Source organism: Centropristis striata, chromosome 21 (genome assembly GCF_030273125.1).
Source record: "Centropristis striata isolate RG_2023a ecotype Rhode Island chromosome 21, C.striata_1.0, whole genome shotgun sequence".
Classification (NCBI taxonomy): domain Eukaryota; kingdom Metazoa; phylum Chordata; class Actinopteri; order Perciformes; family Serranidae; genus Centropristis; species Centropristis striata.
Window position 1 is genome coordinate 32,743,127 of NC_081537.1, and position 26,716 is coordinate 32,769,842.

The 26,716-nt window shown below is 37.8% G+C and overlaps 1 protein-coding gene across 2 annotated transcripts in view; it reads left to right on the forward strand.

The window, feature by feature from the left end:
• Nucleotides 1–26,716, forward strand: part of LOC131959110 (RNA binding protein fox-1 homolog 3-like) — an 846,381-nt gene that overhangs the window by 328 nt on the left and 819,337 nt on the right. The window lies entirely within an intron of this gene.

The window sequence follows — 26,716 nt, forward strand, 5'->3', positions numbered from 1 at the left end:
CTCAGTGTGGAGCTGCAGATGTGTAATTATATATTACATGTGTGTGTGTGTGTAGATGTATAAAGTATAGACGTGTTTAGGGTGATATGAAACGAGTTGTTGTGCATGAACGCTTACAAAACGTGTCATGCTTAAACTCACAGTTGTGTTTGAAATGCAATTTTTTGTCGTGCATTTTTTTTGTTTTGCAACTTTCTGCTTACACCTGCAGGCTTTTCACAAAAGCAATTCACAAATTTTGTATGTGGCGTGCTGAATTTTCATGGAAACATTCCTTACATGACACTATGTGGACTGCTAGCGTGCATAAGGTCTTTTCACCTGATCTTACCATTCACACTGATGAATAGAGACAATCCACAATGATTTGACTTTTTATATATCTTTTATCCATCTGCTCTTGTTCTAAATAGACGTTCCTTTGTTTTACTTTTTCTCCATCAAGCAGGTTTGTTATATTTCTGCACATGTAGGTCTGATCTATTCTATTTCTAGAGAGGTATTTCCCAACTATGAATGTATCTCCACTCCATTCAGCAGCAACAACAAGCTGAAATCAGCTGCTGCCACTGTCTCTCCACAGCCAGATAAGATTTGTTCATTTTCCACTTCTCTCAGATAGGACTGTAGAATATACCAGAGGCGTATTGTAAAGTGCAGTGTTGATGCTGAGGACAGCAGAGAAAGGAGGTTAGGGGGGCGGCGAGGAGAGAACTAAAAAGAGGGATTATGATAACCTCTTAAAAAGAGGGATTATGATAACTGCTGCCATGCCTTCTTCCCCCTCTTCCTCACTCAAAGTAATTATTTCTGGAAAGCCACTTTCTTTCTGTGGCTTCTTGGTGGCTTTTGTCAGTTGCGTTTCCTTCGTCGGACGCCACAAAGTCAAAATGAGGCGCACCTAAATGCCGCCGCAGAATTGTGAAAATTGTTTTAGAACGCCGTGTCCCAACGTCTGCGTGCCCGCTGACATTTTACATGTTGGATCTGTTGAAGCACATTCACAGTGTGTTCAGATTAGTTTTATATCCAATGATTCACATTTATTTCAGCTTAACTGTCATCATAATAAACCCACTTTCTTCTGTGTGAGGAAAACATTTTCTTCACGTGCAATAAAAAGCACATTTCTTTAGAAAATGCACGTGGAAGAAGAAGAAGAAGAAGTGTGTGATTTATCTGTATGTGAAATACAGAGTAAGTCGGAGGCAAATGCACCAATTACTTCCTTCCAGTTCCTGCACAGATACAAGTGTCTTTGTACCAGAAATGTGTGTGTGTGTGTGCATGTGTGTAGTCCTTGAGGATCAAGGAATGCATGTTGGATGCTGCAAGGCTCTGGAGGGAAGTGTTGAGGGGAGGATATCTGTGGCTTTTGTCAGGATTTACTCTCACAATAAGGATTTAGTGGGTGACACTTGGGCAGGGTGTGTCTACATCAAAGGGGCTTCTCAGCGTGGAGCTGCAGCGAGCAGCAACACATCAGGAAACACTGCTGCTGTGTGTGTGTGTGTGTGTGTGTGTGTGTGTGTGTGTGTGTGTGTGTGTGTGTGTGTTCTTGTACTTCCCACATAGTGAGGACCGGACCAAGTTTTTAACCAACAGAGTGAGGACATTTTTGCAAAGTGAGGACATTTTGGCCGGTCCTCACTTCTTTAAAGGCTTTTTTGAGAATTCAGACTTTGAATTTACTGAATTAATTGTAACCTGAACCCTTAAAACAGTTAGTGAATGAATTATCTTTTTTTTAAACATAAACCTACCTAAAATTATAGTGAAAATGTCCTTCGTTTTCGTCTTTGTCAACTTTTTTCATACATAATGAAGATGGATCAGACAAAGGAAATAAAGGCAAAATTTACTGTGACCTCTTTTAATCTCCCACCCAACAAATACCCCATTACAAAAAACTACAACTAATAAAAATTAAACTAAAACTAATGAAGAATTCAAAACTATTATAACCTTGCAAGGGAATTCACTATTCCAATGAGGGCCCTCACAAAGATAGAAGGACAAGAATGTGTGTGTGTGTGTGTGTGTGTGTGTACTTCCTACATAGTGAGGACCACAACACATTTTTAACCAACAGAATGGGGACATTTTTGCAAAGTGAGGACATTTTGGCCGGTCCTCTCAAAAATGAGAGTTTAAAAAATTAACTGAAACTGTATTGTGTGGTTACAAAAATAACTAAAACTAACTAAAATTATAGTAAAAATGTCCTTCGTTTTTGTCTTTGTCAACTTTTTTCATACATAATAAAGATGGATCAGACAAAGGAAATAAAGGCGAAATTTACTGTGACCTCTTTTAATCTCCCACCCAACAAATACCCCATTACAAAAAACTACAACTAATAAAAACTAATGAAGAATTCAAAACTATTATAACCTTGCTTGGGAATTCACTATTCCAATGAGGGCCCTAACAAAGATAGAAGGACAAGAATGTGTGTGTGTGTGTGTGTGTGTGTGTGTGTGTGGGCAGAGCTGGGAGAAAGTTGCCTTCCTTGTTTTTTTCCTTTTTGAACGTCCGTGTTGCACACATTGGCTCTCTAACATTTGCTACAGTTTCCAGCTGATGTCAGAATAAAAGAGGGCAGAAAGTGAACAGAGTGTGGTGCTAAATGAAAAATGTGCCTGTCTGCTCCGAATGAAAACTAATGGAGAATAAAGCTCCACAGTCTAATTGCCAACTGTTTCATCATCATCACCCAATAATTTCTACAATAACAATTCATTCTGAATGACATATTCCATTAACATCTTTCTTCCTCTCATAAACATCTATTTTCATTAGAGAACATTACACTTTACCCTTCAACTGCTTCTGTCATTTATCACACACGCCATTCAAAAAAGTTGAAACCAGCTCATGCATACGAAACGGCAAATTTGAGCTTTCTTTTAAACAGGGATTCCCAAAGTGTGGTGCGTGGACCCCTGGGGGTACGTGAGCTGCTGCTAGGGGGTGCGCGAGATGAAAAATGTAATGGCGGTCTGATAATGACACAATTACATTTCATTTTTGCATCTATTTTGGTCATTTTTGCATCTATTTTTTGGTTGTTTGGTATTTTTTACATGTATTTTTGGTCAATTTGTGTCTATTTTGATAATTTTGTGTCATCTTTGGTCATTTTTGCATCTATTTTTGGTTGTTTTTGATCTTATAATGAAGCGTAGAAGAAGTTATCTTCTTGCTCTTGTATCATTTTTCCAACCTGTGTTATGATGACGGGGTTGTGTTCACTCAACGCTCATTTAAATGTGCTGCAATTTTTGTTCAACGCAATATTTTTGTTCAATATTCTAACATTTGTCCCAACTGATCTGCTTTCTGCCTCTGATCCTGAGCCTGTCATCATCCTCCACCTTTAATATGGCTATAAAAACTCTTATTGCATTTAGATTTTTTTGAAGGTGTGGGGGATTGGGGGTGCGTCAACCCAGTTGGGACATAGAAGGGGGTGCACGGCTGAAAAAGTTTGGGAACCGCTGCTTTAAAACATCCCGTGCATCTTCCTGCTGGGATTAGTTCAGTATTTCACACATTGCTTAATCTCTTTAAGAGCAGTTGTTATCCCGGCGCATGATGAATGGTATCGCTACTGTAGCTCGCTGTACCTACAAGCTGTTTTTTTAAATCTTTGTTGGTTTAAAAGTGAGCGCAGCACCGTGTGGCTGTCTGACTGTGTGTGTGTGTGTTTGTTGCTATTGTCTGGAGTGTTGCACTGACAGCACAGATAAGTCTTTTGTCCCGAGGCCTAATCCCTCCTCAACACAAGAACGAGAGATGGATAGAGGGAGAAACAGATGAGAAACACTGGTGTTGAGCACAGTCCCTGAGAACGTTGGTGTGTTGGTGGAAGACGAGGCTTTCAGGAGGCAGCGAGAGAGAGATTTGCATGTGAACAAGAGCTTTAACGGAGCCGTGAACCGTTAATACGCATTCAGAGGGTTTGGAGCAAGTGGCCGGAGTTGTTCAGAAACAGAAACAGGTGTTCTGCAAATCAGAGCAAACACTCTCTCTCTCCTCCAAAATATTTTCCTCAGCAGCTCTATTCTCTCTGTTCTCTGGCGCCGTGTGCTTTGCCAGCGCTTTCAGGAGGAACTGGGCTCTTATTCAGGGAAACATGGATTGGGAGATGAAAAAGGTTTGTGTCCATGTTGTGTTTTGTCCTTTTAAAACCCATGTGGACACAGAATAAAAGTTACACTTTATTATTCTATTTTATAATTATAGAAGCCTTAAAACCAGGGGTGGAAAAAGTATTCAGATCCTTTTACTTTTTAGTAAATTGCACAATTGTATATACATAATACCTACAATTTTATTTACAGTTGAGCGTCACCTGTGTTGCTTATTGTTTCTATTTTAAATTTGCACATTTTTTTATTTTATTGTTTTCTTCTGTTTTTTTTATTGTATATTTTGCACATATAATATTCTTATCCTTATTTTTTTTAATTTATCTTTTTTTTTGTTATTTCAATTTCTTCTGTGTGTCTTGTACATATAATATGGAAAATTTATAATAAATTGACAATAAAGTTGACTAGACTTGACTTAATCCACTACAAGGAAAAGTCCTGCATTCAAAACTTTCTTTAGAAAAGTATCAGCGTTTGTTATATATATTCCAAATATACTACTGTATTATTTTTATTATTATTGATTTTTATTGGAGTTTTTTTTCTGTTGTTTTTATTGTATATTTTGCTAATCTCCTACTTTTATCCTTATTCTTTAAATTTAGCTTTTTTTTAAATATTTCAATCTCTGGTTTGTCTTGTACATATGGAAAACTGACAATAAATTGACAATAATGTTGACATGATTTACTCCACTACAGTAAAAGTCCTGCATTCAAAACTTACTGAAGTAAAAGTACAAAAGTATCAGCATCAAAATGCGCTCAAAGTATCATTATGCAGAATAGAACCACTCAGATTGTTATATATATTCCAAATATACTATTGTATTATTTTCATTATTATTGATTTTTATTAGGTCTTTTTCCGGTTATTTAACTTTTTTCTTACATGCCGTGGGACTGTGAGAAACTTTATTTCAATTTCTGTGTGTCTTCATAATAAATAATAATAAATGTACTCTAAGTATCAAAAAGTACTCATTATGCAGATTAGACCTGCTCAAATTGTTATATATATTCTAAAAATAATATTATTATTATTTTTGATGCCTTTATGTAAGAAGCATTTTATTGTTGTTAAGGTAGGGCTAATGTTGACTACTTTATATACTGTGTTTTAACCTATTTACCTTGAATTGATCATGTTTTTGATATTAAATCTCGACCTGAAAAGTACACTTTTAAAGTAACTTATTGGCAGCAATTAACAAGTAACGTAGTGTAATTATTATTTACAGTACAACTACTGTATTTTTATTTACAGTACTGTTTTTTATACTGTAAAATAAAAAACAATTAAACACTGATTTTTTTACTGTAAGAATAAAAAAAACAGTTAAACATTGTTATTTTAATGGTACTGTATATGGCAATATGGCACAGTAAACAATGCTGTTAATTTGATAATAATTTCATCATTATTTTTTTTATAGAAATAACTAGTAATTGCAAGTAATTACTCTTTACACCAAAGAAAATAATATTAATACAGTTACTGTTTTACAATTGATTTCCATACTGTGTTTTGCATGAGAAACTTTACTTTAAGTTAATTATTTAAACAGCATTTGTAAAGGACTGATTCTTATCAACATTATGATAAAAATGAAAAAATACAGTCGTCTAATTTATTTTTCACAGTACTACACTGTCTACTGTGTTTTTTCTACAGTAATGTTTTAACTACTGTAATTTTGTCACAAGGACTGATTTTTATTGTAAATTATCCAGCACTACACTGTAAAAATCAAACACAGTGATGAACTGTGAATAATACAGTAAATAACTACATTTCACAGCGATTATTCACAGTATAACGAAATATGTCAGCTGAATGTAGTGGAGTAGAAGTATAAAGTTACATAAAATGGAATTACTAAGTAAAGTATATTTACCTCAAAATGGTACTTGAGTAAATGTACTTAGTTACATCCCACCCCTGGATAAAACAGTGACATCACAAACCGTACACTTCCATTCCTTTTTGATACATGATTCAATTTTTCCTCAAACTTTTTAAAGTGCCTAAAGATCATCTCAGTTGGTATTTTGGAAATGGCTGGTGCCATTATCTAAAATCCAAGCAGCTGCAGAGTGGCAGAGTGCAGAACAGTGAGTGTGCGGCAGTACGAGCTGTTCCAGTGATATAGAGAGCTGTAGTGTCCGGCTGTAAACTGTCAGCTCAACATCAGCTCGTGTTCCCGTAGTATATCAGAGAAATTTACTGAAAGTCACTCTTTGTGCAGGAGCTTGCTCTGATATGCCGAGGGTCAGCAGAGAATCTGGTGCTAAGCTTTATTTTAAAGCTCCGCATTTGATTCACTTTGTCAGAGATGTCCGGTGGTGATTTGCAGGTCAGTGAGTGGGAGCGGCCACCAGGACGTCCTCTGCATTGACTCCAGTGGAACAAGTCACACAGGGCCGTCTGATGCTTTCCTTTAGGAGAGAAAGTTAGCAAAGTCCCAGACTTGGCTTCACACATTCTTTATTTAAATGAGATCTCTGCAGCTCATATAAATGTGCTTGAATGACCATTTTCTCTCAGGATTGTACTCCGTGTTCACCAGGTCACTAATAAAGGTGATCTGAGGCCTCGGATCATTTACTGTAACACTTATTATAATGATTTAACCTGGGACGTACTGTATAGTCACATTTTCATTCATACTACAAGAGAATGATTCCAGCATTGCCTAAAGCCATGCAGTGCAATAAATCATAAGCAGAATTGCTGGTTTTTGATGAAGTCTGTCTGCATGCCCTTTGGCCATGTTACTCACATTAATAGCATTCCTTTAATTCCTCTCTGATATTTCCTTTTGTTTAAATTACTGGCTTTACTTGTATTTTTTACTGTATTGATTCTAAGTTGTGGAAGGCTGTGATGCTTCTGAGTTTTTATTTCTTTGCAGCTCAGTGGCTCTTATTTTTAAAGGAATTTAGCACTTATTCATATATATAATTGTTTCATTTTAGACATTGGTTTTTCGTAACAACTGAGTGTGTCTGCAGCAGTATAAAAGTGTCGAGTGCTGAAAGTTGGTGTCAAATGTCTCAATAACATAATATTGTTTCCAACATTTGTGACTTGTTCTTTAATCAGACAATTAAAATATTGAAAGGCGTTTCAGTCTAGACAAGAAAATGAAAAGACGGATTGAGCAGAAAAGCTGAGTTATGTGTCACAATAACCACAATATGTTGCTCAGGAAATAATTATAATCAATGATATTATTGTCATTTAATGCCATTGATATAATGGTAAATAATAGCATATTAATTGACATACACTTCATTTAAAGGGCAATGGATTTTTATGTGTGTGTGTGTGTGTGTGTGTGTGTGTCAGGGATTTTACCAATAAGTCATTTAAGCGTTTATCATCAATCAGAATTTTGACCAATTAATACATACATAATCATTAAATTGGGATAAACATATGAATTTATTGTAGAGCTTAAACACAAGCAGACCTTTTAGCTGTGTGTGTGTGTGTGCATTCAGTTACAGCTACAGTTTAAATTGGAGGTTTCTGAATCCAGTTACTGTGTGTAGAAATAGATTACTTGTGGGGCTTTATTACCTTTGTCAGAGAGGTCAGATGTTTTCAGTCCAGTTTGTTTGTCAGCAGGATTACGGAAAAAAAAACAACTACTGTCACTATTTTCATTAAAGTTGGTGGAAGAATGTAGCGTGGGCCGAGGAGCTTATCCAAGCATGTGATGGAAATGTTTCACTTTTGTTAACATTGCAAGGCAGGGCATGGCCTTGGCAGAGTCCTCCGTCTCCTCGTATGTTCCGAGTTGGTTCTGGTTTTATTTACCTCATGTAAATGTGCTTTTTGATGGAAACATACACACACAAATGACCAGCAAGATGTTTTTTATTCCAAAAGTAATGCAAAGTATTAAAAAAACATTACTTAATTTGAGTAATCTAATGGGAGAAATTTAATTAATTAATTAATTTAAATTTAGTTTTCCCACCTGATTTGACAATAGATTATTGAATGGGACTTTATCAGGGGAGCGTGTCTATGTTCCCCTCTTTGTATGAGACTGGGGAACATAAGACCCTTTTCCCCACTTTTCCCAAAAAGGGTCCTCTGTTACTTTTTCCACCATTACTGCCAAATTCCATGGCAGATAGGCCATTATTATTAACCATAACCGGGGAACATAGAACATAGGACCTTTTTTAAAAAAAAGGGTCCTATGTCCCATGTAAGGATCCTTTTTTTAAAAAAAAATTCCCAAAAAGGTTCCTATGTTCTGCGGCCCGTTACTTTTTCCACCACTACTGCCAAATAGGCCCTTATTATTAACCCTGACCGGGGAACATAGGACCCTTTTTGGGAAAAACAAGGAACATGGGACCTTTTTTCTAAAAAAGGGTATTCAATATATTTTATTACAATTTTTTAAAAACATTTTTTCTGTGTAAAGGGACTTTTATTTATTTCATGGCATACTTATTTAGGAGGACACTTGCTTGTCAATCAACCTGTGGGGCGGGACTTTTAGTTGCTCGGCCAATGAAAAATGGACATTGGATTTATCAACCACAGTTTTACATAGCAGTGTGATTCTCCACTACGGTTCAGTCTTCTGGGTTTCTGTGAGTATGAATATGTGTGAAGATGAAAGGAAAATTCATTGAATGAATCATGTGTGTGTGTGTGTGTATGACATGCTGGTAAGAGATATTTGGCTCATAGCCACAGACATCCTCATTAAGCTGCCTCACATTTTGTTCCATATTTAAATGTTGATGTGTGTATGCTGTTAGTGCATCTATGCAGCTGAAGAAAAGTAAAAACATTAGAGTCTGACATTAGAGATGCTGACCTCTCCTAGTGTGTGTGTGTGTGTGTGTGTTAGATGAATGGCACTCTAAAGGATCCACTTGATTATGTTCAATGGAGAGCTTTCTCCCCTCAGCCTTATTTATGTCTGCACACTGGAGCCTGGACACACACCTATAAATCTGGTCCTGCCGCAGACCACACACACACACACACACACACACACACACACACACGTCTTCAACATCTCTGACACCAATATTTGCTTCCATTCCACTCGCCATCTGACCAACCAAACCTAGTTCTTTTGCTTGGCTGGTGCTGATTTTGCGAACCGTCTCAGAAGCTGTTTGCCTTTTCACAGGCTTGAGATCTACGTCACTATGTCACTGTATATGTCTGTTTATGTCTGTATATGTCTCCCAGCATGTATAATAACAACAATGGCAGACTAGCGTAACTGTATTCCAAATCGGACACTGTTTAGCTAAGATTCTGTCAAAATTTCACATTAACTACTATTAATAATGATCATGTTATGTTCCCAATAAATTAAATGGTGTGAAACTAAAGTCTAACTTTTTATATGTTGAACTGTATATCGTTTTAACAATGACGTTAGCCGCGGGTTTCTAGCCAGAGTCGGCTAGAGGACGCTAACGCGTCTTGCGCGATTTAATTAACGCTGTGAACTTACTGTTTCCCACATCGGACACTTGGATCCCCTCGCTGTAAAACAATGGAGGCTGCTGGGTTTTTGGGGATAAAATTGGATGTTTCTGGGTAAGCCAAATAAATATCACTGTTACCAACCATCGTTATCAACACACTTCAGTCCTTCACAATAAAATACAGTACAGTAAAAATAAAGAAGTTCTTTTAAGATCGTCGCCGGAGCGTTCTTACTGCTTTCTCTCATCAGATTTACTTCATATTTCTAATTAGACATGTAAATCTCCATGTGCATAAAATAATTTCACATGTAGATTGTTAAATATGTATAAATCAATTATACCTGCTAACCAAACATAACTGGTACAACACATTAGTTCTGCTCATCTTGAATGTGATGGATGGCGATGACATTCTTATTAACACTGAACATAAAATGTTAAAGTTCGACTTTGTTGTAAGCTAACGCTGGGCTAGTTAGCTAAAGCTAACTAGCCCGCTAATACTAGCCCGCTAACGCGATCCCGTATTAATCACATTGCAGTTGAACAAATGAAATAAATTTTAATTGGTCTTGTTGATCAGATAACAGCCCCTGACCTAAGGGGTTTGTGGTTCAAGACCAGCAAAGGTTTGGTGCCGCTCTGGAACCAGCTGTCTGAAACGCAAAGAACTGGTTCCAGATTAGGCTCCAAACCAGACCTGGAACTGCCTTGGTGGAAAGGTGGTATATTTAAATGTATCACTGTTATATGTTCATGCATCAGAGGGTCACCAATTCACCTCTCACCTGACAAAGAAGACACAAATATTAACTATCCTATTTTGTTAAATTGGTGTTTTTCCAATATAAATTATTATTTGGTGGCTCTAATGAGTCCCAAATGTTAAAATATGTGATTTTCCAATGTAATCTGGTGGTTCTAACAACTATTTTAAAGTTAAACCTTAAAAACAAGACAAACATAGTTACACATATACTCACATTGTTAATTCAGTGTATCACTCCAAACCGGCCCTGGAACTGCCTTGGTGGAAAGGGGGTATATTTAAACGTATCACTGTATTTTAAACGATTATCTTCAGTATCTCCCTGCAGTACTATGCACCTCCTGACTTCCTCTGGCCCACCTTTTCCACCCCACCAACCGCTGCCCTCATCCACTCATGCATATCAGCCCTAAACACACAGCCAACACCTTTTCTCTCTCTGTAGCGGTGAGCCCGAGGCCACCACTGCAGGGCTTTATGACTCGTACCCTCTTAATACTTCACCTTTGTATGTTTAAAGGTTCTTCTCAAACAGAGACTCCTGAGGAGAAGGATGGAGAGGAGGAGGGGGAGGGTTTTGAGAGATTGAAAATCAATCATGTGGACTGAAAGGAGGAGAAAAAGTTGAGCAAGCGGAAAGAAACATTTTGGAGGAAAAACACCATGCAGTAAGCTGAGGAGAAATGGATGGAGGGTTGTATAGAGAGCAGCTGACTGTAATAATGCAGGCAGAGAGTGTACACCTTTAAAAAAAATGTAAATCAGTGGACTGTGCTGTATATACCTTTTTGATTAGAATGGGACTGTATGAATAAGAATGGAGAATCAGCATGGAGCTTAAAAAAAACCCTTGAAGCAGTACACACAGTTTAATACATTTTATAAAGGTCCTGTGTAGAACAGGAACTGTAGAGCAAAAATATGTGATCTGATGTCACCCATGCTGATGGGTTTTGAAGCCTGGAAGTGGATTTATTGCTGGCTTTGTTAGTTACTGGAGTCAGAAAAAAAAGTCTGTTGGAAGGGACAGTTCATCCCAACATTTTCTCTTTCTACCAGTACTCTTAACCCTTTGATGCACAACATGGTCTAAAGTGACACGGCTACGTTTTTTATATTCTATATCTTTGCAATAAATTAATTTCATCATTCACTATTGCAGATTTTCCTCAAATAACTTGGTTTTGATCATCATACTTACTCATTTTTGGTTTTCATTTCTTACTTTTTTAATAAAACCCCCTTTAAAAAAAAAATCACTACGCTTCTAATCCAAAAGGTCATTTTTGACCCATGTTGTGCATTAGAAGGTGTTTATATGTTCATGCATCAGAGGGTCACCAATTCACCTCTCACCTGACAAAGAAGACACAAAAAAAATATATTCAAACACACAGCCAGCATGAAATAACATGGAAAATGAATGCAGGTAATTTTTGACCCAATTTTGTGTATTTGAAGGTGTTTATATGTTGTGCATCAAAGGGTTAACCAGTGAAGATAGTCTGTACTTTTAAAACAGGACATATATCATAGAAAACAATAAGTGGGCTGATTTAGAAATGGTGTAAGCTAGTTTTAAGGCAGACAAAAAAACAACCCAATTGGTTGTTTGTACAGGCAGAAAAACACAACCCATATTTATGTTCAAGACTGTCCGTCCCGCCCTCTAGTGGCCAATGTAATTATGGATGATGGGTCAAACAAACCCAGGACTTTCACCCAGGAGAGCGAGTTCACGTCCCATGAAAATACAAAAGTAATAAATATAATATAATTAAAATGTCACTTAACTTCTGTGCCTCACGTTTTTACGTAACAACGTCACTTCCTGTATTCACATCCTCGTATCTACTTCACTTCTGGCATTTACGTACATTTATTTACTCTTTAAACCGTCTTTTATAACGCCTTACCAGGAAGTGTTTTGCCCTGAACCTAGAGCAGTGATTTTGTTGCCTAAATTCAATGAAACTGTCGCTTTTATTTTTACAACCGCGAACCTTTCATTTATGTAGTTGTGAGGTCGTCCGCGCAACTACTCCACTTCTGGCATTTACGTAAATGGTTCTACATTTTAAACCGTCTTTTATAACGCCTTACCAGGAAGTTTTATGCCAGTGGTTTTGGAGCCTAAATGCAATGGAGATGCCAGCTTTTTTTTTTAACACCCGCGAACCGTACATGTATGTATAATGACGTGTGTGCTATTTTTAGAATGCTCCGCTCTGTACCGCGAAACGCTCATATGAGTCGTCTTGGGCGGTATTGAGGAACAACCTATTCTGTCATTTAGGTTGGAGATCATGTTGTAGTTTAATGTATTTTTTTTTTAAACGGCCAGCAATTGACTGATACTGGACATGCAAAGCTGATGTTTATTTAGGTATTAAATGTATTTGTATTAATCTTTATTTCCTCAGTTTTCATTTCTTACATTGGCATTGGCAGTTCACCAAACTAATGTCTTACATATAAAAGTTATCTAAGAAAGCAGCCTCCTGAGTACATTTGCATTCATAGTGGTGCAAAATCAGTAATCTGCTAATTTTCCCCTCTAAAATTGGTATGGTATCACAAAATCCAATTGGTCAGGCTCTGCTAAGAAAAAAATTGTTCCTACGTGAAACTGCTCACAACAAGGTCTGTTGATTAACTCAAGTAACCAGATCATAATTTCTGGAAAGAGCTACTCATGTCATTTTTTAAAGTTTTAAATTTTTTTGCCTTTTGACTTTGAAAATTCCACACTGACATCCCTGACTTGCACACAACATGAACTTTCCTACCAATTGCTGTGCAATAGAGCAATAGAGTCTTTACCCTAAAAGGAGTCATCACTCAATGCTTTTTAAAAGTTGTAAAAATTCCTGAGTGGGCACAATTTCCCACCGGATCCACTCTCCAGGATTTTTTTTGGTCTACTGTGTCTCAATTAAGACAGATGAAACACTCCTCTCCGTTGAAGACTCACTCTGAGATTTAGGCTGATGCAAAAAAACTAAATTCTTGCCTCGAGCACTTTTAAGACCCTTTAAAAAAATGTCAGCTGGACTGTCTCCCTCTCCACCATCTCCAGCTATCTCCATCTCTTTCCATCTGTAGCTGTGCAGCAGTCAGTGAGTCAGTGGAGTTAAAAACTGTCACTGGGTGCTGTTGTAAATCCTGCCAACCCGGCTCATGCTCACTGTACTGTTGCAGAATGGAGTGAAACATACACACATGTGGAAAACAGTGATGCCTGAGATTCATTGCCAACTGTTGTCATGTTGTGAATGTGCTGTCTGACACGACGAAGAAAAGAGAAAGAAAAGAAAGCAGAAAGGAGTTGCCTAACAAGGCTTTTATTCAGCCCTTTCAATTGTCACGGAAAATTAAAGATTCTGCAGCATGAAGGTTCTTTGGGGTGATGGATACAGAAAATGTATTGCATGAAACGCAATGTTTGAACCAATTTATTAGTGGTTGTTATTCACAGAAAACATGATTGGTATTATGGTGAAAAGTGCAATGGTTAGGCCCTAGCAGCTTTCAGCTTTAAAGGACAGAAACGCAGTGAAACACTGATTATGAAACAGTGTTTGTTGTAGACAAGTATACAGTAGTCTGTCTTTCACAGAGGAAAGTGAATATGCAACATAATAGATACTAAACAGTTCAGAAATGAAGACTAATGACTATTGGCATATTGAGAATATATGATAGCTTGCTGCAGGGTCATGGCTGACAACCCTTCTACAACTATAAACCCGGAGCTGTGATTCTCAGTTTGCTCATGATATCTTTTTTTCTTTTTTTGCTGCCGACTTGGAAAGTGTGTAAAGCTCTGCCCCAGTTGCACTGAGATACTAATCTGTTGTGAGTGTGGTGAAGTACACATATAAGAAATCAATGACAAAATACTTAAAATGATATATAACATTTCCAAATGTCCAAAAATGACTGGACTCATGTGTTATGTCAAGTGTGCATTACGTTTTTATGTAACTATGTCACTTATAGTAGTCACTTCACCTTCGTAACTACTTCACTTCCAGCATTTACGTACATTCATTTACTGTTTAAGCTGTCTTTATAACACCTAACCAGGACGTTTTTTGCCCTAAACCTATATCAGTGGTTTTGTAGCATAAATTTAATGAAACTGCAGCCTTTTTTTGTTTTTACAACAGCAAACCGTATGTTCATGTAGTGGTCATGTTGTCTTAACTACTTCACTTCCAGCATTTACTGAGTCACCTCAATTTTTTTAAAACTGTGACGTACGTTTAAATATACTCTGTACTCTGTACCATAGACCGCGAAACACTCATATGGGTCATTATGGGTGGTATTGACAAATAACAATGTGGAAAACAGAGGGAATTTCATTTAAAAAGGTTTAATCATTTTTAAAATGTGGATTTTTTTTAGAATTTGTCAAAAAAGGGAATGCAATTCAGGGTTTTCCCTGCTACTACTGTCAGTGTTGCTGCTATGCTTTGGTGTCAGTACGGGGACGCTGCTTCTATTTCCTGCTTTCTCGCGATCTGCAGCAAAAGTTTAATCGATATTTATTAAAAATGGCTAAATATCACTGTCATATTATTTTCTAATTCCAAGTTAATGACTCTGCAAACAGCCTAAACACATAGGAAGCACATGGCTAATATGGCAGCCATTGAAATATAAGATTACAGAAATGTCTGTTGTAATTTCCTGCATAAATATTAATTTGTACATTAATTTTTACCCAAAACTATACACCAATGATCCCTGTGGACCTCCATACATTTGTCTGGCCAGGAAACTGTGGTGGATGGGCAGTGTCAGATCATAAACACAGACATCCAGAACACAAAATCCACTCTCAGTGGTTTCTGTGCCATGAAAAATACAGCAGCAGCAGGCAGCAATGCAGCTGTCCACTTGTGATTGGATCAAAACTAAAGGCAGGCTTGAACAGGGCTGGATCTAGAGGTGGTGGTGGGTTAGGCTAGCCTGGGCCAATCAAATGTCAAGACCAAGACCATTGTGTTCACCCACCACATGATAAGACACTTTTCTCTGATGACAACATGTGCTTATATTGTAAAACATGGAATTCAGAAGAATTTTGAAAAATTTAAACAGTTTTTATTCGGCCCGAGATGAAGATAAGCAAACATTAGCAACAGCTTAGCTTCAGCCGCTCCACAAGTGTTCACAATAGCATCGAGAAAACACAGATGTATATATTTATATGTATATGCATATAAATATATTTATTGAGTTTTGTTTTACAAAATTGACACAAAGGTCACAAAAAAATACTAAACAAGCAAACGTACAAGAACATAGAACATATGCTACAAAGGTAGCATCATTTAAGAACAAGAGTCCTTGAGGATCCATTCAAAAAAGAGTACATGAGTATAGAGCAAATGAGCATAAGTATAAATATGCAGAGGGGAAAATTATTCTGCTCCAGGTTTGTTTTTTAAATGAGACAGATTATTGTTGTTAATATAATATATAAAACGTCCCCATACTCTTTGAAACACCTCTTGTTTATTCTTAAGCCTGTATGTAATTCATCCAGGGGCAAACATAAAGCTAATTCCTTAAACCACTGTGATATGCTGGTTTATCAATGTTTTTTCATGGTAAAGCAATCACTCATTTTAAACACAGATGTTTTAGTGTGAAACTGCTTTGTTCATTTCTTTTGGCACTGTGCTGAAAACGATGCACGGCCTCCATATCTGTATAATGCTGCAACGGCACTTACAAATGACAGAAATCAATGCTTGTTGGAAAATAGTGTTTTCAATGAAGACACCCTTCAGAGTTGTATTGAGAGCTGGAGGCGGGACGAAATTTGACAAAGACAACCGCCTTGGAATCCTCCATCTAGCAGAAACCCTACAATTTGTTGTGTGATCAGAAAGAAGGTCAGACTGTGGTGCGACGATGGGAGAAGTGAGTTAATTTAACAGCGTCTTAACTCAATGGGACTACCAGTCTCTTTGAAGTGTTGTCGACCTGTCTTCCTCCCATCGATCGGCTGGGGGAACTTTTTTTCAGAAGGCAAGGTTATTTTTTTACTATGGAGTAAAAAACAGAAGCCTGTTTTTGGTAGATGGTTGCAGTTGCAGTGCAGAAGTTTTTCTTTTCATTAGCTGCAGAGTTATACTAAACTGAGTGCATGATTTCAGCAACCAATTTAACTCTTACATATATGTATATATATATATATACACCACTGGTCAAAAGTTTTAGAACACACCAACTTTTCCAGAATTTAATTGAAAATGATGCAGTTTAATGTCTCAGTCTACTCTGAAATTAATGCACATTTGCAACATTTAAAATTCTTTATTGAGCATGATAGTGTTTTGAAAATAAAAAAAGATTCAAAATCACATTTTATGTTGAACTAAAGGACTAAAAAAAGACACAAAATGACACAAAAAAAGACACAAAATGACAAAAAAAAGATATGAAAAGAATTCAAAAATGGACAAAATAGCCCAAGACTCCATAGAGTTAAGTTGTTAACCCATTTCTTGTTCCCTGAAAAAGGCCTAATTGTATAATTCTGAAATGTACATTATTTTTCAGTTTTGGTTAAGCTTACCTTTTTTTATTTACCTCTGGCAGTTCACCACTTACCTTTGTACCCTTTCAAGCTGTTCATTTGACTTGGACTGCTTGAATTTCAATTAAAAATGGAAAATTGGGGTGTTCTAAAACTTTTGACCGGTAGTGTATGTGTGTGTGCAATTCTGTTAAATGTACCACTAATTTATTTCACCCACAGCAGGTCACATATTGTTGATGCACAGGAAGAAACTCATGCAGAGACTCAGAAACACAATAGACTTATATTCACCCAAACCAGCCAGAATGGTAAGCCAAAGGGTGGAGGTGAGAAACCGATCCTCCGTGGATGAATGATCTATGAATCCTCATCATTTGTCACCTCCTCCTCTCTCCTCTTGGCTCCAACTCTCACTCTATTGATTCACCCTCGACCTCTCTATCTATCCACACATTCGTCAAGCCTTTAGTCTCATCCCTTCTTCCCTTAAATTCTCCACCTTGTCCTTACTGTTGCCTACATCCTCCCTCTGTTCCTATTTTCATACTTCTTTTCTGTCCTCTTCCTCCACCATCACATCTACTCTAGCCTTCTCTTTCCTTCCATCGCTGTCTCTTTCTTTCTCCTCGTGGTCACCCTCAAACCCCCCTACCCTCTCCAGGCCGATTTGCCTCGCTCGATGGTGGGGTATTTGACAGGCCTGCTGCTGGAAGATAGCGCGATTGAATGCAAGTCCCCGGGTTGGGAAGAGGAGGAGGGTAAAAAAAGGGTGAAGTGGTATTAGCTGGTGAAAAAGGGTTGGCACCAGGCGGTGACAAGGAGACAAGGAGACAAGGAGAGGGGGTGGTTGGGATCTGGGCTGGAGGAGAGAGAGAGCCAGGCATGGGGCTTAGGGCGAGCCAGGCTCACTGACACTGCTCCCCCAGAGAGAGAGAGAGAGAGAACGAGATGGAGACAGAAAAGCTTCTATCTCCAAAATGTCATCTATTCAGAAACTTTCGCCATGATATGCAGTCTTGTTTTCAGTTACATTTTTAAGAATGGGTCTGTAGAGTTTTGACAAAGAGATCAAAAGCTGTGTTTCACGCTGCGTTCACACCAGATCTGGCAACGTGGCAACAGTAATCCTGTGTTGGTGGAGTGTGTTTGGTGTCATAGGGGATGCTAAAAATAACCCAGCAGCCTTATGTAGAAAAGTTAGGCCCCGTTCACATGAGGACGGTCTGAACAGAAGACGCAAAAGTGGTGTCGCGAGGAAATCTGCTGCATACGGTGACACAAAAGTGTGTGAAATTCGATTGTATACATTCCTGGCGGCATCACTTAAAGCCATAAGAGCATCTTTGGGCATGCAGAAGTTTTCACGCCACACATTTTCATCAGCTACTCCTTCCACAAAGTTCTCCTCCATCACTAGATCTCCCAGGTCTCGTTCACAGCCGTCTGGCTCCTCCCACCAATTGCTGCATCCAGAATGTGATGGAGGTAATTCCAGATCCTTCTCTGTTCACTAATACTATCTGTACATATCCTGGACATTTGGTGGAAAGACTCCTGTAAGTTTATTAGAGCTGCCAGAGCAGCTTGAAGGTCCCACCATGGAAATAATCCCACGTTTCTTTATTTCCTGTCCTGGAGCATGTATGTGACGTAAACACATACGTGACGTGAGCAGATCAGATCAGAGTTTTGTGTCTTGTCAGTGTAGACGACACGCTACGGAGGAGAGGATTACACTTTTCCACTTTGGAGGGTGGTTTCAGATTTTTGCGTCTTCAAGCCCCAAAAACGCCGTCACCGTCTAAACGAAAGGCACTTCCGATAAAATATTTTGTTGTTTTTACCCGCGAGCGTCCTCGTGTGAACGGGGCCTTAAAAAACACTCAACTTTTAGAGAAACGCAGCCTGATGTCAGTCTGCAGAGGCCAATCACAGAACTGGTAAATTTGTGAGTAATTACAATATAAATCCCTGGCTGTATCAATGTGGTTGGACAGGCGATGAAAGAAAATTACGGCACAAGAAAGTTTTAAAAATGTATACGATTAAAAAAACAAAACTCAAGCACTTTATCCTTTCTTTCAGTAAAAGTACTAATACGACTGTGAAAATACTACAAGTAAAAGTCCTGCATTCAAAACCTTCTTAAGCCTACTTTAAAAAGTATCAGAATCTAAATGTACTTACTTATTGAAAAAACTTTTACATGGTTTAATTTATTGAAATGCGTATTCATTTTAAATTGATCATGTTTTTCATGTTAAATCTTGACCTGAATAGTAACTAAAGATGTCAGCTAAATGTAGTGGAGTATAAGTATAAAGTTACATACAGAAAAACTCAAGTTAAGTACAAGTGCTGCAACAAACTGCAGCACCATGCACCGGTTCTCCATCTTTCTTTGTCTAGCTGCTCTGAAATAAATTAAATTGGCTTCAAGTGTGGTTGGAAATGTCGAGATCATAAAAACGCTCTGACAGAAATGTCAGAAATATGAAATATAAAGTCTGCTTGTGCTACAATATCACATCACACAAATTAACCACTGCCACACCAACACACTTTCCTGTGGCTAATAGATAGACCACACATGTAGTTTTGTGGTACTGGTGATACTCAGAATCTGGCCTGAATGCTGAACAAGACATTTTTACATGAACAAAATGTTCAAATAATTTTCACGAACTGAAAACACACCAAAGCCTTGACAAACAAGTTCACCATGTCAGTGACCTGTCAATCAAAGGTAGCCCCGCCCCAAATCATAAGCTTCTTTACCTTCTATTTTCTTCCAAATTGGTCCATTATTTACACAATTAACATCAAATTGTCTTGAAGAAGATTTGAAACTAGTGATTGAGATCATAATGTTTCCACGTGAGTTTTTACTGAGGTAATAAATCAAGTTAGAATTCGTCTCATTTTGTATTGAGATAGATAGGACCGGAGTTCTTTTGCAACCACCATTGGCGACCCCTGTTGGACTTTTTGAAAGACTACAGGCTAAAGGCACTTCAGAGTTTGCTTCCCTGCTCAGACCGGGAGGTTGCCGTCTGGGACAACCCCAGAAAGTAGTAGAGTTGTTGCCAGTTCATAATATTTGTTGTAGTTTTGAGTCTTGGATGAATTGTTACGCTGTGGTACTAGGTGTGCTTGACGGTTGTCTAAGACATCACAATATGCTCCTTGTCTGCTCTGATAAGACGGCGAGCTGACATGCTTTGTAGGGAAATTGGCGTTTCCTGACAGAAGTGTGAGACAGCATGAAACTGCCTAGCTTGTCCTGATGTGAAGCTTCTCACTTGGAGGATCCTGACATGTGAAGAACTAACTTCTTCAGCCTCCACAGGCCATGTCAGCAGGGTATCTCAGTGCTCTTGTAATGCTTAATGATTGGCATTTGTGCCCGCCAATCATGCCCCCTTGGTCCAGTCAATAGTGTGCTACAGTGACCAGCTGGGACGAGGACATGAAGGGCTGACCTAAAATCAGACCTGGGCATTGGGCGGCCCGCGGGCCACATCGTGAGGTTGAGGTGAGGTTACCCAGAAAATTAGAAATCAATATAACAGCAGTGCTTTTATTTTGAAAAAAAAATAGCAAACATAAGCATTAGCACTAGAGCTAAAAAGCACTTTTACTATAGTTAAGACAACAAATATATCCACTAATATATATGACAGAAGAAAATAAACTTTAACAAACCTTGTGTCCTGTCAGTCAGCCACTATAGAAGCATTTTGATACTTTATATCAACTTTATATGAATTACTACGCACTCGTTATTATTTACCGTTCGTTTTTCATTTAACCGTTCTACCTGTTATTTCCTGTCACTACCTTTCAAAATGAAAGCACCCGTTTCACACTGGACGGCACCTTTTCAAAATAAAAGCATCACAACATTGTTAAACACCTTGAAAATGTACAAACATGAAAAACAAGCTATCTAATACAAAAACACAAACAGGAAGCTGACTAAAGGACACTTACAGTTGTGTTTAAAATAAATGGACTAGTGATATAGTGATTGGAGTATTTACTACTTTTTACTGCTATATTTGATTCACTCCACATTAACTGTCTCATCATAACATGTATTCCTATCAGTAGCAGCTCAAAACCAGATAATTTACTGTATTTTATAAAGCAATTAAATTAATATTGAGCAGAATTTAGTTTTGGTCTGGCCCCTGCAACCTTTGTGGTATTGGTCATGTGGCCCCTTGGGAAAATTAATTGCCCACCCCTGAGGCAGAAAAAGTCACAGAATCGTTTTACAAGACATCGGAAAAAAAACTGCAAACTGCAATAATTTCTGTCTTCCTCCATGTCTAACTTATTCCTCTATCTCCCTTTGCTATTACGCCTCTATTTTCCTTCAGCTTTCATTGTAACGTAGTGGGGTTTCTAGCCCTAACCTGCCATCGTCCATAAAGGTTGATCTGGTACATGACCTGGTCCTCCTTTCTACCTCTTTCTCTTCCTTCTCCATCTCTATCTTCTCACCTCATTCTCCTCCATTCTTTGTACCATCCATCCACTGGCTCACCTCCAATCACCCAGCGAGTGAGAGAGTGAGAGTGTAAAAGACGGAGAGGGTAGAGGAAGGAGTCCAGGGGTGGTGGGAGAGCTGTAAAGGGCCTGAGAGTTGACAGCTATGGGAAAGGACAGCTGACCCCTCTTATATAGAAAAAGAGAGTAGAGATGATGCTGGAAGGGGGGAGGAGAGGGCAGTGTGTGAGATGGAATGAAGCAATATCAGTGCTATAAAAAGTCCATTCAATTTAACCATTTCAAGCCTCGTCTCCAGTTCAATCTTCTCTTTCTCTGCTTGTGTGTTTGTGAGTGTGGGGTTATGGCACTCAGGTGCAGGCCTTAGAGGTGAGATTATATAGGTTAGCTTCATCCTGCGCTTGGTTAATGGTGTTATTTTTATGTGTGCATTTTTTACTTTTATTGTTATTTTATTGTGTAAATGTGATCATAAGTAAAACCAGTGACAAACATGACACATGTGGGCCTGGTTTGGCTCGATGTGGTCAAACATGCCCATAGAGAAGCCCTGTTTCTGTTTATGGGACTCTGCTGTGACCATAGTAATTATAATGGAAGCAGACTGGTCTCGCCTCAAAAACGACAATATACTGTACGGCGTTTGTACAGGCAGCAAATTACAGCTCATATTTATGTCTGCTGCCATCTTCTGATGTGATTGATGGTGATGCAGAATTTAAATGGCAGATGTCCCAGTCACATGGTGGGAGGGAACATACGGTGGACTTTAACCCAGGAGAACGGGGTTCATGTCCCGTGTGAAATAACTTTACTTTGCGTAACTTCCGTCTTTTGCACAACTTCAATTTTTTACGCAACTTCCGTTTCTTACGTAACTTCTGTTTTTTAACGTAACTTCTGTTATTTACGCAACTTCCATTTTTATGCAAATTCTGTTTCTTACGTAACTTCCATTTTTTTACGCAACTGCCGTTTCTTATGTAACTTCCGTTTTTTAAATGTAACTTGTCTTATTTACGTAACTTCCATTTTTTTTAATGCAACTTCCGTTTTTTACGCAACTTCCGTGACTCACTGTGAGTTTGAATGAATCCAACACAATAGAATTAGTCCGTTTTTAATTGACAGGCACTTCCTGTTAAGTTGTTATTAATTCAACTTATAACGTAGTTAGATTTAATTAATAATATTTTTTGTGTATTTTCTGACAAATGCCAAAGTAGCAAGTTATAACTTTACAAGGAGTCAACTGAGTTTGTATGGATCTGAACTGTGCGTGGAGATTGTGTTCAGTGAGCGGGGGTCGCGGACAACATGCATGTTAAATTGGGGGTCGCGACTCAAAAAGGTTGAGAACTACTGGTCTACAGACATTATTTTAGTAAAAAAAACCTTAAAAACCCATCTAGCTTTCCCTCCTCCTCCTCCTCCTCTCCCAGCCCTAACATCACTAACCTGCTCCTGCTGCCTTTGCTCTGGCTGAATCTTTGTGGTGTCACTCCTCTGAATGCTGTTGTGTGTTGGAGCTGCAGCCCCCTGTTGTCCAATCAGGACACATTAGCTTGCGGCCCCTCAATCTGCCAGAGCTGCACCTAAGGGAGCTCAGGGGAAATGTCCCATACTGTATCTAAATGCTAATCAGTAATCATGCCATTAATGAACACAGAAAAATCTCACCCACAACCCTCTGTTTTGTATGCTCTCAGCGAAATGTCAGGACAAGGACAGGACAGCTGAAGGCTCATAGGCTGTGGATATTTCTGACTTAAATACACTAAAATAAACACAAATGCAGTATCTTTAAATATGATCATAAATGAAATAAAACACAATCCAACAATGTGCTAATCTTGACATACAGTGACTTGAAAACTGTAAAAAGACAATATATTTAAGCATGTTTTTACCAAACGAATAAAGTTGATGAAGTAAAACATTATTCTTAATTTGATGAAAGCAAAATATGTCACATTGGCCATTTTGGCCGTTTCCGTTTGTTACGTAACTTCCGTTTCTTACGTAACTTCCGTTTTTTTAACGTAACTTCTGTTATTTACGTAACTTCCATTTTTTTTTAATGCAACTTCCGTTTTTTACGCAACTTCCGTGACTCACTGTTTGTGAATACATTTTTTTACATAACTTACGTAAATGATGTGCCTTCCGGTATGTGAATCACGTCTTTATTTTTATTTTACATAACTTGTGTTTTTTAAGTAACTTCCATTTTTTTTATATGTAACTTCCGTTTCACAAATGCAGTATCTTTAAATATGATCATAAATGAAATAAAACAGAATCCAACAATGTGCTAATCTTGACATAAAGTGACTTGAAAACTGTAAAAAGACAATATATTTATTGTTTTACTTCATCAACTTTATTAGTTTTGTAAAAACATGCTTATTCTTAATTTGATGAAAGCAAAATATTTCACAATATTTCCATCAACAGGCCACCAAAAGACAGTTATTATAGTCAAAAAACAGCCGTTCTTAAAGACAGGGCCAGGCTCACCACTTTGTAAAAAACTACATAAGCAGAAAACATTGAATGCCTGTAACCTTTGATCCCTCAGGACAAAGGACCTTTCTCCATGGGCTTGTGAAAACCTTTGTCATTAAACACCATCTACAAATGCAGGTTAAGACCATGTGGAATGAAAGCCATATCATATCAATGTCATATCAACAACATCCAGAATCACTGGATTGATTTGGACTGACACAAATTGTGCTGTGGTCTGATGAGCCCACATAAATAAATGTTGTGTCCTGCTGGTTAGGGAGGAATAACCATCCAGATTGTTAAAAGCCAGCTTGTGTGTTTGTATGGGGGTGTGTTAGTGCCCATGGCATCATGAGGAACTTAAACATTATAGTCTAGATGGAGTTGTCCAAAAAGTGAAAGTGAGGAGCATTTATGGGTACAAGTCAGGAACTGGCCTACCTTACATATTTCAAGGGTGCTGAATCCCCCAAAAAATGGTTCCCAAGTGAAATTTTGAGTTTTTGACCTTCTAATTTGTATCAAATGTCCATCAAATTGCCCATCTTGCTCAGTCATTGGACCATTTCCCCTTAGTTTTTTGTAAGTAGGCAATCAAGATGAGGAAATTAAGTTTCTGGATCTATAGTCTAGGGTCAGAGCAAGGATATAGTGGAGGCTCAGTGTCTTTTTTATGCATATTTATATATATGCAAAATATCAACTGGAACATTTAAAAGTGATATTGATTGAATATTTATGTCGGCCTTAAAAAATGACACAAATAAGAAAAGAAAAATAGAAAAGAAAAATAATCTTGACAAGCTATTTCTGCATTAGATAAAGTAATCTCATTTTAAGAAAATATATCCAACGTTTTCAGCTAATATTGAGCTAGAATTACCAGTAACAAGCAACGACAATTACACGACATCCCAGCAGAGGAACAAGATTGCTTTCCATATTTTCAGATTAAGACTAATTTCACAACTTCTCAATTTAAGAAATTTAAAGAATGACACCAAAGTTTGAATTTATTTATTTCTATTCACTGTCAACAAGCACATTTCACATTATTAACAGAGCCATGCACTTACAACAAAATGTGAATAATGCATAGTTCATACCTAGGGCTGGGCGATATATCGATATATTGATATGTTTTTCAATGTTATATGGCATTAGACCAAAAAATAGAACAAGACAAAAAATGTGAATAAAAAAAAACTGGTCACAGCTCAAACAGTTCAGACGCCGCTCTCTCTCTATCAGCCTCGGCCACTGTCATTTCACTCATATATGTAGGATGAGGGCCCGCCCTGCCAGTTCAAACTGGCCTATCAGGACAGCCCTATAACATGTGACAAGGTTAAACACAAATATACATACTTATTCTTAGTTTGCTTATAACAACAAACCCCATTTAATTTCTTCATTATGTGATCATTAATGTTATACATTCAAATTAAGTGAAACATTTCTTTATCCTTCAATATTTATCTTAATTAGCTGTCATTTTCATTACACATCCTTCGACCAATCAGATGCAAGTACCCGCCTACTCACATACACCATAAAAGGGCTGCAGCTGAGGGGCGCTTCCTCTTTAAGCACCAGAACAAGATGGCCGCCACAAGGGACTCAAAGGACAGGTACAACTGAGCTTTATGTAAAGTAAATAACTCGTATTTCTAAATTTTACTTGTAACCATTAGATACAAGATTAAGGAAACAAAGAAAACTGTGTATGAGTCTGTGCACTTTTGTTAAAAAAAGGGGGTTTAAGCAACAGCTAGTGAGGGAGCTACTGCTGGCTAGCTTGGTGTACCTAATAAAGTGGTCTTCAGAGATGGTCTTCATAGCTTGACTGTAACGGTTATTTCCTTACTGTTGAACCAGTCTGGTCATTCTCCTCTGACCTCTGACCTCTGGCATCAACAAGCATCAGGGCTATTTTCTCTTTTTGGGACCATTCTCTGTAAACTCTAGAGATAGAGACATTATTTCATGTAGAAGTCCCCGAACCTTCTCACATCTTAAGTGTTGGCTACTGTCAAGACAAGAGTCTACACATTTCTGAATTGTGTGTGTGTGTGTGTGTGTGTGTGTGTGTCAGAGTGAATTTGTTGTTGTTATGAAGAGTCAAATAAGCAATAGCAGTATCTAAGATACTTGAATCTTGCTTCAATGTTTCTATTTATCTATTTTATATATTGTCTCTTTGCCTTGTTCTGTAATTTTACTTCATCATTTTCTATGTATTGTTCCAGGGACTACAGGTGGAAAATAGCAATCTGCTAGAACCTGCTAGCACAATGCATATTCTCTTGTTGTACAAGATTAATGTCTTATTGTGCGCTGTCCCTGTTTTGAAATAAATAAATTACAAATTACAAAAAATGGTTGTTAGATCAGCAGTTTGACAACAACCATGCCACGTTCAAAGTCACTTCAATCTCCTTTCTTCATCATTCTGATGCTCGTCTTCACCATGGCTACACGCTAAAGAGCAGCTGCACGGTGTACCTAATAAAGTGGCTGGTGAGTGTGTTAGCAAAATGATCTCACGTGTTTTATTCATGTTTTACTTTGGGGTTTTTTTCGTAATTGGGGATGTATTACACCAATTGTAGTAAAATTTGTTTCATTTAGACTAATATTACTAAAGGTTTTAGTCTGTAAAATGTCAGAATATAGTTGATTATCATTATTATGTCTGGATCCAGCTATTCAAATTTGGGCA